General features: G+C 40.4%; 1 protein-coding gene across 5 annotated transcripts in view; it reads left to right on the top strand.

The window, feature by feature from the left end:
• The window catches only part of OSBPL6 (oxysterol binding protein like 6), a 217,903-nt gene that overhangs the window by 106,338 nt on the left and 99,494 nt on the right, over positions 1 to 12,071 (top strand). The window contains exon 3 of one of the 5 annotated variants that reach the window (XM_029934324.1): positions 2,342 to 2,468. The exons of the other annotated variants lie outside the window; for them this stretch is intronic. The gene's annotated coding sequence lies outside the window, so the exon portion shown is untranslated. The remainder of the gene's footprint in view (positions 1 to 2,341; positions 2,469 to 12,071) is intronic. 5 annotated transcript variants of the gene reach the window in all.

The raw sequence follows: 12,071 nt of genomic DNA, 5'->3' as shown, positions 1-12,071 counted from the left end.
TTCCCTCCTCTTCTGTCTCTCTGGTCAAAGGAGGTCTCTTCTATTCAATAGGCATCTCATTCTAAAATGCTGAAGAGGCCAAGGCTAAGGGAACAGGCCAGTAGCCAACTCTTCTCTCTAGGGAAGAGGAGTGAGAAAAACCTCACTCAGATGATAAGGATGGAAACAAAGGATTGTGAAAGCACCTTTTTCCAGGGATAAAGGCTGTGCCCTGGACTAGTCCACCACGGCACATTGTCTTTCTCATTCTGCTAGGTAAGGTTTTAGAAAAATGGTCACCCCCCCACCCCCGCAAATCTGAAAACTTTAGACCAGCTTTGAAAAATAAATTGTATGTTAAATACATATCTAGTAAAAGTGGTGAAGAAAAATATACTGTTAATATCAAAGGTTTCGTAAATGAAATGGTAGGGAAGAAGGAAATATTGATTTGTTAAGATTCTTTTCATATTTTTCTCCTCTACTTAAATACCTTTCATTGAGAAAAATTTCAAATTATACAAAAGTGAAGACAATAACAAGTACAGTGAACCCCCATAAATACACACATACACCCAGATTCATCTATCCATCTCCCTTTTATTCTGAGGTTATTAGAAGTAGGCATCATGTATTTGAATCAACTAGTATTTGACCCTGAAATATAGTCATATAGGAAAAAGCAGACTAAGTGCTTAATACTTCCTTTTTAATAGACAGTTTTCAGAGTACATACTTTGGTTTCTTCAAAGGGTATCAAAGAGTTTCCTTTTTTTTTTTTGAGTATCATTGTAAATTCATGGATTTTCAAAATATTATGTTTTAATTAGTTGCAGTGATTTTTTTTTTTTCTGTGTGCTCAAGTGCAACCTTCGTGGTTTATTGGGATCCCCTTCAGGTTGGCTCCTGTGTATACGTATAGCAAAGAGAGTCTCTCATAAGAGAATCACAGTGATTTTTCACAGACTGGCCAGTTCCATATCATCAGCAGCCAGATCAAGTACAGAGCATCCCGGAAGCACTCTTGTCCTGTTAATTTCTCTGACCCTGCTTTTTGGTACAACAGGATGCCTCACACTTCCTCTTGTACATTTCATATTTCAGTCTGTGTATCAGCCATTCTAAGAAGCCCTGGTTCCTTTCAGTAGGTCATGGAATTTAGAAACTAGAGTCTAGGGGTACCTGGCTGGCTCGGTTGGTTAAGCATGTGACTCTTGATTTCAGTTCAGGTCATGATCTCATGGTTCATGAGACTGGGCCCATGTCAGGCTCCCAGGCTGATGGTGTGGAGCCTATTTCATTCTTTCTCTCCCTCTCTCTCTTTGCCCCTCCCCTGCTCACATGTGCACATGCTCTCTCTCTCTCTCTCTCTCTCTCTCTCTCTCTCTCAAAATAAATAAATAAACATTAAAGCAAAATAAAGTAAATAGAAACAGCAGTCTAGGTCTTAGGAGGGCTCGTTCCTGTGGTTTCTCAATGTTTTAGGCTTTTGGGGGGTGGGGTAGAAACCATATATATCTAAAAATAAAACATATGAGTTCATACTGTTTTTTTCAACTTAACTTTATGGAGTTTTAATGTTATTTGATTTTATATTTGTATCTCTTTTCTCTTACACTGAAAATCTTGGTTCAAAATAAGATTACAAACTTATTTACCCTATGCTTTAAGCACATAGGATACTTTCAAATGAATGAGCTCAGCATTACTACTACTAATTCATATTCTATTTTATGCAGAGAAAAAAATGTAGAGTTTTATTTATCTTTTTTTGGTCATTATTTTTGGTCTTTCAAAATTTATGCATGAGGTTAGATGAATTTTTCCTTCAACTCCATTTTTACTATTAATGTTGATATGTTTCTTGGCAGTGAAATTCAGTCTATTAAACCTTTAGTTTACCAGATAATTTGAGTTATTTGCAACTCATTACATCACAAGCGGGAGATGTTCCAGAAGCGACAGTGGGATTATTGTTCTCTCTGGGTGGTAGATCGATTTGTGCTGCATTGGATGCATTTATTAGTGTCTACCCTTCCTCCTAGTGCAGGTCCAGAGACAGAAGAGAGATAAACACTCTAAATGAAGCAGAGAGCCCGAAAGTGCCCCAGGATTTTTGTTTTCTTCTTTTTATGTGATTGATGGCTATTTGATGGGTGTGTATTCTGGAATGTCTTTTTCCTTCCTTGGTTGGTCAAGTGATCAAGTGCTTTGACTTTTGGACACATTTTATAATATTTGACCCTGGATAATGTATGTGTTCATAGAGAATATGGGTTTAGGTAGTCTCTCCCTCCTTCATCTCATCTACCCTTCCTTTCTGCCAATCATCTATCCTTCTTTTCTTTTTTCGCACACCCAGGTATTTCCTGGGCCCTGAGCTGAGGGCTACGCAAGGGAGGAAGGAGAGCGACATCACTCCCCGTTTTGTCTTTTAAACTTTTCACCTGTCTTCTCGAAACATCTTATTCCCAAACCACCTCCCCAAGGTATTTGAGTTCTTTCAAGTATATTTTTATATACAAAAGAATGATTAAGACTGTAATTAGTCTAACTTGGTGGTTGATTTAAAATTATGTGTTTATTGGCTTTTTACATCAGATGAGTAATTCTAGGAAGTACTGTGTGTATGAACCCACAGTGTCTTGGCTTTCAAAGAATAAGGATATACCCAGAGTAACAATGCTAAACTTTGCCCCAGTAAGAAATGATTACAAAGATGATGGACTAACACATAGACTCCTCAAAACGTCACTGCATATGGCTGGTGGTAGACTTTTAAAGCTTTGAGATTTCAGAAGCAATGATGTGCCTTTTCTCCTGTGCCTTATAGCAGCCCTGCCGTATCTGAAGTGTTCACTCATTTGCGTAGGCATTTGGTCATTCATTCATCCATCCATGTAGCAAAGTCTCTGGAGCATCTATCCGTCAATATGCACCAGTCACTATTTCGAACCCAGGGATTATAATAAAGAGAGCAGGAATCATAACTGGTGAAGTCTCTGGGGGCAGATAATAAGCCAATAAACAAATAATGTAACTATCGAGTGAGGTAAGGGCTGTGAAGGAAATGAAAAGAACGTTGTGCTAGGAAGTGACAGAGATGGTGCCTATTTTGAGGTGACAGGAGCTGAGAACTGAAAGATGATTTGCTAACTGCATGCATGTTTGGAGTACTGAATTTGGAAGCACTGTACAATTTATTTAAACAATACCTACAAATTCAGCATGTGAATTGATTTCCAGATGTCTCGTGTTTTCTTCGGTCGGCACTTTAAGGTTAAAATCTCTTGTTTTGTCAGCTTCTAAAAACTGGAGGAAGTCCTGGGAGAAGAGTATATATGGGAACTCACTGTGGTGTATTTGTGATTCTCTGCAAACCTTAAATTGTTCCAAAATAAAACACTTAAAAGAAAAAACTGGTGAGGAAATACCAAAACTTGCAGCAAATCAAATACAGTGTTGCTTCGGTTTGCACAGATGAGATAGCCAGGTTTATACAGGAAGGGCCTGTCGGGGGAGTGGTGCGTGTTGAGAATTTATTCCTTAAAGGCTCTCGTACTTGTCCCATCACTCATTTTTGGACTAGACCAATTTCCCCCCTTTTCTGATCCTTCATTTTTATCTTCTTAAATTTCAGAGATGTAACAAAACTTACAAATAAAGTTAGTTTACATTTTTCCTTTTTCTTGTTTAAAAAAATTTTTTTAATATCTTCATTTTATTTTGAGAGATAGAGAGAGTGACAGGAAGTGAGCAGGGGAGGGGCAGAGGGAGAGGGAGACACAGAATCTGAAGCAGGCTCCAGGCTCTGAGCTGTTAGCACAGAGCCTGACCCGGGCTTGAACCCACTGACTGTGAAATCATGACCTGAGCCAAAGTCGGCCGACTGAGCCACCCACGTGCCCCCTACATTTTTCCTTTTTTAAAATAATTCATGCCTCATCTTGAAATAATCTTGGACTATGTAGGATGTTATCTTTCAGTTGGATATTAGCAAATATTTTTCATACAGGGCTTTTAATAAACTGGCATCGTGGATAAAAGTTTACCGTGATCAAAGCAATCCTCTCTACCCTTTATCTTATTAGTATTTTTCACTTCACACTTCTTGTGTATTTCTAAACACAAAGCGTTTTCTTTTACATGTTAGGGGAGATAGACAAATCTGAACTTGGCAAGAAGGCATGCAATTCACAATGTCCTCTGTGAATGCTTTGCCAGCTGGAGTGTGGATTAACAGACCTGTCATGGGAAGCAGTTTGGGAGTCTACAGTCTTTGAAAGTACCTTTCAGTATTTGGTCCCAACAATGCTTCCTCATCTTCTATAATCTAGTTCAAGGATCGGCAAATTATAGCCCACAGGGCAAACGTGGCTTGCAAGCCTGGCTTTGTAAATTAAGGTTTTTCAGAACATTAGAACATGGCCATGCTTAATTCATTTGCTCATTTTCTGTGGCTGCTTTTCCACTACAATGGCAGTGTTGAGTAGCCACAGTGAGACCGTATGGCTCATAAAGCCTAAAATATTTTGTTTGGCCCTTTCCATAAAATGTTTGCTGACCTCCGATGGAGTCAGATGGTGACTGGGTTATCTCTGTTCATTTCGGAGTCTGGGATCCAAAAAAATGTTGCAATTGCAAAGATTAGTAGACAGTACAGTCCTGCTGGGTTATGATCGAGCTTTTTGCTTTATTTCGTTTTTTTTTAATGTTTCTATCTATTTTTGAGAGGGAGAGAGTGCGAGTGGCAGAGGGGCAGTGGGCGGGAACAAGGGATGTGAAGTGGGCTCTGTGCTGACAGCAGAGTCCCCAACGTGGGGCTAAACACGCAGACTGTGAGATCGTGACCTGAGCTGAAGTCAAATGCTTAACCAACTGAGCTACCCAGGCGCCCTGCTTTATTTTCTTTTTTAATTCACAAACGGGGATACCGTGTTTGTAGTAAAAATAGTTTTTGTAAGCTTTCTGTTTCTAGTAATAATTCTGTAGTATGAAGGCCTTTTATATAAATGTTAAATGTTAAGCACTTTAGTTATCACTTGAAATTCTGATTATGTATATTTTTTTAATTGCTGAGGAACAATTTTAACAATTCCTTTATATTTGAGGCCTTAAATCTATTACTTGGGAGTGATTCTGTGCTTCAGACTATATTATTATTCACTAGTGTTGGTGTTAGGTCAGCAAAGAACAGGGCCCAGTTGGCCATCCTTTACACCTGCTTCCGGAGTCGGGCTTGCTGAAACAGTGCTGGACAAAGTGCTCACAGGTTTTGACCCACCAGTATGGACAGGCTCAAGAATTTGCATTTGAAATGAGTTCCCAGGTGACATGTTGTACCCAGCATCACCTTTCAAAACCTTTGTGGTAGACCGCCCCAGCATTTCCCAGTCTTGGGATTTGGGGGAAAGTACCTTTTTTCATCTCCATTCAGTATCAGGTAACACATTAAAACTACCTTGAATTCCTTAAACTTCCACCTGTCGTCTCTGTGACCGGACTCCCTGATGAACCAGACATCACTGTACTACTTTTTTCTGTTTTCCAGTTCTGTTGCTGTTGCCTCCTGCCCTCACGGCTCCTGGGTTTTACTAAAAAAAGAAATTAAAAAAAAAAGTCTCTTTACTGATGTTTTCTGTGGAGTTTTGGGATGAAACAGATGCTGTATTCAGTCTGCTAGCTTTCCCCCAGTACATGTGGTGTATTTTAAAGTACTTCTTTTCTTTTCTTGATTCCCCGTAAAATCCCGTGAGGTGAGTTGGGAACTCAAGCATTTTCTCTGCATAAAGGAAACAAAGGTCCTGAGACACCAGATCTTGTGATCTGCTGGAAAAGGAAGGCTCCAGCTCAAGCTTTTTGACTGACATCGTTTCTTTGTTAGTTATAACATACCATGAGTTTGACACTATCCAGAGCTCACATGTGGTTTGTCAGACCATTAGGGCCCCTATTACTTCACTGTATATTGGTGTCTCAATTATTTTAGATACTAAAATGATCTTACGTGTGTTATTTGATCAGTCTCTTGTATTTAAATGTGGCCTTATTTTTAATGAGGATATGCCCCAAATCCATTTAAAGACATGAACTGGTACATCAGTTTCTCTTTTGTGGATTTTTGTTAAATTATGCATTTCTCCCTTCCCCTCCAAAATACTCTTGATCCTTTAGATGGAAAATTAGCAATCATTTTCATAGGGGCTTTTAATAAAATAGTGTCACGGGTCAAATACATCTCAAAATTAGTACTCTTTAGACAGGTGTCCTGAACCTGTACATGGAGGAGGTTGATGCTCTCGCCGATACAGTGTGTCCTCAAATCTGCTCCCCCACAGTGATTTGGAGGAGGGGCTCAGAAGAGGATGCATAATAACAGTAACCATTTTGCACAAATAATGGCATTTGCTTCTCACAACTTCATGAGATAGATATTTTTATCCCTGTTTTTAAGTTTATTTATTTAAAATTTTTTAACATTTATTCTTTTTTTTAAATTCTTTTTTTTTTTTTAGTGTTTATTTGTTTTTGAGAGGCAGAGAGACAGAGCATGAGCAGGGGAAGGGCAGAGAGAGAAGGAGACACAGAATCTGTCAGCACAGAGCCCAACGCGGGGCTTGAACTCACGAACTGTGAGATCATGAGCTGAGCTGAAGTGGGCCACCCAACCAACTGAGCCACCCAGGCACCTCAAATGTTTATTTATTCTTAAGAGAGCCAGACAGAGCATGAGCGGGGGAGGGGCAGAAAGAGAGGGAGACAGAATCCAAAGCAGGCTTCAGTCTCTGAGCTGTCAGCACAGAGCCTGACGCTGGGCTCAGACTCAGGAGCCAAGAGATCATGACCTGTGCCAAAGTCAGATGCTCAACCGACTGAGCCACCCAGGCGCACCTATTTATTTATTTTTAGAGAGAGAGGGAAGGGGCAGAGAGTGACGGAGAGAGAGGAGAGAATATCCCAAATAGACTCCTTGCTGTCAGCACAGAGCCTGATTTGGGGCTCAATCTCATGTATCATGAGATCATGACCTGAGTTTAAATCAAGACTTGGACCCTTAATTGACTGAGTCACCCAGGTGTGCCTATCCCTGTTTTACAGATGAGGAAACTGAGGCACAGAGAAATTAAGTGAATGGCCTGATGTTTCATAGCTAGGAAACAACAGAGTTGGGATTGGTTTCAGACTTAGGCAATCCACGAGATTTTTTTTTTTAGTGTAAAAATAGAAGGAAAGAAAAAGCAGCACAGAATATATGCAGTGGGGGTACTGACACACATTTAAAACTCAGCTCCCTAAACAGGGGGAGGATGCTGATGTGCATGGCTTACTTACTCCTCCCATGGCCAATTTCAGGTTCCCAAGAGGATGTCTCTGAAGGTTGGTCTATTAAGAGACGCAGGCAGCGGGCTCCTGAGCCCGTGTAAGCTGGCTCCGGCCCACCACCAGGTGTGTGCGAAGATTACCACACCCCAATTAAATGGATACGTGATGCCGAAGAGCCTGGGGCCTGGCAGTAAATCCTCAGTCACTGTCAGCTCTTCCTTCTCTCCTGTGGCAATGAACGAGCAATATAACACTCATGCTGAATGCCCAGTGCAAATAGAAGTATGGGCACCCTGTTATGTGGGTGAAGGTCTACATAAGCATTGCTATTCTGGAGAGATGAGAATTTTTAAAAATTCTGCTTAAGGCTCTTAATCATGAAATATTTGCGATTAGGTAGATAATGGCTAGTCAATTAGGTAGGTGGCAGGTGCAGTAACTCTGTGCAGCCAGGCTAATTCATCATCTGTGTTCTGAAAGAATCACACTACTGCCTCTCTTCCTATTCCTAATATATGACTCAGCACCAGGGAGAACAGAGCAGATAATGCCTCAGGTCCCTAGAGTACCATTAGCAACTTGGTGGGTCTTTTTTTAGGAAAACCCAGAGATTTTTCTCTTGGGAATGTTGAACTTTGTACAGTCTTTCTCTCTAACTATTGGGCAAATCATGAACCTCTCTCAGCCTCAGTGTCTTCTGTCTATAAAATGAGGATGGTAACATCTATTTTAGAAGACACTGCAAGTCACAGTGCTGGCACCCAGTGTATGCATAGTGCTGCCCAGGGCCTGGCACACCATGGGCATTTAATAAATGGTAGCTAACACCTCAGTGGTAAATGTTATAAGAATAAATGTTTAGGAATCCTGTGCGATTTTATTGCCATAGAAAGATGTGTCCAAATACCCTGCTGGGGTATGACATCTGAAAATAAAGAATCCAGGGACACCTGGGTGGTTCAGTTGCTTAAGCATCCAACTCTTGAGTTTTTGGCTCAAGTCATGATCTCATGGTTCGTGGGTTTGAGCCCTGTGTCGGGCTCTGTGCTGACAGCTAGTTCAGAGCCTGGAGCTTGCTTCAGATTTTGTGTCTCCCTCTCTCTCTGGCCCTCCCCTGCTCACACTCTGTCTCTTAAAAATAAATAAAAAACATAAAAAAAAAACAAAAAAGAATTGGTACTAATAAACAGTGCAGTGATATTCAGTAATATATGCATGCATAAATATAGAAGTAATATAGATTGCAGTGACAATTCTAATTGATTAAGAAAGACTTTATAGGGGTGCCTGGGTGACTCATTTGGTTACGTGGCCAACTTTGGCTCAGATCATGATCTCATGGTCCTGGTTCAAGCCCCACATCAGGCTCTGTGCTGACAGCTCAGAGCTTTGGAACCTACTTCCGATTCTGTGTCTCCCTCTCTCTCTGCCCCTCCCCCACTCATTCTCTCTCTCTCTCTCTCTCTCTCTCTCTCTCTCAAAATAATAACTAAACATTAAAAAATTTTTTAAAGATTTTATAAAGGAAATGAAACCCAAGCACAAAATAACACAAAAGTGACATCTGCATATTATAAAAGTTATTATAGATGATAATACAGGAATTTTTTTATTTTTATAAAATATACATAAAGTTTATCATTTTAACAGTTTTTAAATTCTTATTTCAGAGGCACTAAGGTACATTCACATGGTCCTGTAACCATCACCATGGTTCAAATGTGTTCCCCCAAATTCATATGTTGAAATCCGAATTCCTGAGGTGATAGTATTAGGAGGTGGGGCTTTGGGAGGTGATTTGGGTCAGGAGAGTGGAGCCCTTGTGAATGGAATTAAAAGAGAGACACTCCGGAGATCCCTTTCCCCCTTCTGCTGTGTGAGGACACGACAAGCAGGTGACCATTATGAACTAGGAAAGTGGGTTTTTACCAGGTACCAGGTCTGTCGGTGTCAGGATCCTCGACTTCCCCAGCCTCCAATCTGTGAGAAAGTGATGCTTGTTGTTTAATTTTTTTTAACATTTATTTATATTTGAGAGAGAGAGAGAGAGAGAGAGAGACAGAGACAGAGTGTGCGCAGGGGAGGAGCAGAGAGAGGGAGACATAGAATCCGAAGCAGGTTTCAGGCTCTGAGCTGTCAGCACAGAGCCCGATGCAGGGCTCGAACTTAAGGACCATGAGATCATGACCTCAGCTGATGTTTGATGCTAAAGCAACTGAGCCACCCAGATGCCCCTAAATGCTTGTTGTTTATAAGCGACTTATCTATGGTATTTTGTTATAGCAGCCCAAATGGATTCGGACAACCACTTTTTTTTAAGTTGAAGTGTAGTTGACACGGAATATTACATTAGTTTCAGGTGTGCAACATAGTGATTTGACAACTCTTTCTGTTATGCTGTGCTCACCACGAGTGTCGCCAGAACCTGTCAGCCAGCGTCACCTTCATCCCTGTGACCTGTTCACCCCACAGCTGGAACCTGTACCGCACCCTCCCCTTTACCCGTTTTGCCCATCCCCCAGCCCACACAACTACTTTCTTTCTCGAGAACTTTTTCATCTTCCAAACTGAAATTCTGTACTTGTTAAACACCACCTCCATTTCTCCCTCCTCATGGACCCTGGCAAATACTTCTTTCTGCCTCTATAAATTTGACTACTGTAGGTACCTCATATAAGTAGAATCATACAATATTGTCCTTATTTTACTCAGCATAATATCTTCAAGGTTCATCCATCCGCACTGCAGCATGTATCAAAATTTCCATCCTTCGTAAGGCTGAATAATATTCCATTGTACAAATGTACCACATTTTGTTGATCCATCCATCTGCTGATGGACGCTCGGGTTGCTTTCACCTTTTGCCTATTGTGAATAATGCTGCTGTGAATATCGGCGTACCGATATCTGTTCAAATCCCTGCTTGCCATTCCTTTGGGTGCATACCCAGAACTGGAATTGCTGAATCATACAGTAATTTTATTTTTAATTTTTTGAGGAGCTACCACACCATTTTCAGTAGCAGTCTGCCATTTTACACTCCTGGTAGCAATGCATCAGAGTTTCTTCTGGAACATTTTCACCGAAGCCATTTAGTCTGCTCTAGCCAGCTCTTCAGCATATCTCAGCTCAGTGCAGGAATTCCTCCGGAGAACAGGACGCTTGCCGCTACTCCAGTCATTTGGTGCCTCAGTAACAGTTTATACACACTCCACATGGATTGATGAATTATTACTTAGGTCACAAAGCAGAGCAAAATCTTTGACGTTTCCTGTTGTTGCCAAAACGTCTCCACTGTGCTAACAATCAGTGAGTGCCTACTAGCAGTCATGGGAACCATGGTTCCCAGTATTATTTTTCCTGTTAAAATATGAATTATGGCATTACCAAGCTTTCTTTCAAAACATGTTAGCAGTAGTCAGAAACCAAATAATGAAAAAGTGGCTGAAAATGTTAGAAAATTATCATTGGTAAACTTATCAAGGTGATGGTACCAAAAGGGCCTTGTCAAAACTGGCGGTGGCACAAGCTTCCATCAGAATCAAATGTCCTGTGATCACATTATGGTAAATATGTTGTGCAGCTTTTGTGCCCGTGGATTGTTTTTTAACCTGTACTGGTAACAATCCTTTTAGAAACATGAACTCCCAAGGATGTACTTTATTTTAGCCTTTTGATAATTTGATGAACGCTAGTGAATATTTCCCTAGGAAAATATGATGCTTGTATTTCCAGTACATTTCATATCATTTAAGAACCTCTGTCAATTTGTATTGTACATCAGTAATGTCCCATCCTATAAAAAAACCTAGAGTTCTCATTTAGTTTATTCATTGATTTATTAGTAAAATAAGGGTAAATAGTGGTGAAAGAATTTATTTCATGGGCTTTGAGGTCAAATAGGTTTGGAAACCAAACTGAGGACCCTGTTTAACAAGCTTCCTAAATCCTACCTTTGTCATCTTTACATTATGAATAACAAAATAGTTCCTGGATGGGAAGTATGACATCCGGCCTGACGAATGGTAAGAGCCTGCTGGGTTGTTTTTTTTTTTAAATTTCCCTTTTTATTATTATTGTTTTTGTTTTTGAGAGAGAGAGTTGGGGGAAAGGGGTAGAGGGAGAGGAAGAGAAAGAATCCCAAGCAGGCTCCACACTGTTAGGAAAGAGCCTGACTTGGGGCTTGGTCTCAGGAACTGTGAAATCATGTCCAAGGCTGAAATTAAGAGTCAGTTGCTTAACCGACTGAGTCACCTAGGCACCCCACAATCTTCTTCTATGATTCTGTACTTGAAATAGACATAAAATAGATTCTGTATCTCCCTCTCTCTTTGTTCCTCCCCCACTTGCACTCTACCTCTCCTGCCTCTCTCAAAAATAAATATTTAAAAACAGCTTTTAAAAGTTGAATTAGGGGCGCCTGGGTGGCTCAGTCGGTTAAGCCTCCGGCTTCGGCTCAGGTCAGATCTCACGTTGGTGGGTTCAAGCCCCGCATCAGGCTCTGTGCTGACTGCTAGCTCAGAGCCTGGAGCCTGCTTCCAGTTCTGTGTCTCCTTCTCTCTCTGACCCTCCCCCTCTCATACTCTGTCTCTCTCTGTATCAAAAATAAATAAAATATTAAAAAAAAAATTTAAAAAAAAAAATAAAAGTTGAATTATATTCTTTATCTCAAAAGAAGAAAATATTTTTCAAAATTAAAATAGCTTTATTCTGTTTCTTGAATTAATATATACCCATTATAAAATAGGACAAATACTTAAAATTCAGAA

Source organism: Suricata suricatta, chromosome 3, assembly GCF_006229205.1.
Source record: "Suricata suricatta isolate VVHF042 chromosome 3, meerkat_22Aug2017_6uvM2_HiC, whole genome shotgun sequence".
Taxonomy (NCBI): Eukaryota; Metazoa; Chordata; class Mammalia; order Carnivora; family Herpestidae; genus Suricata; species Suricata suricatta.
This window is presented reverse-complemented; position numbering and strand designations above follow the sequence as displayed.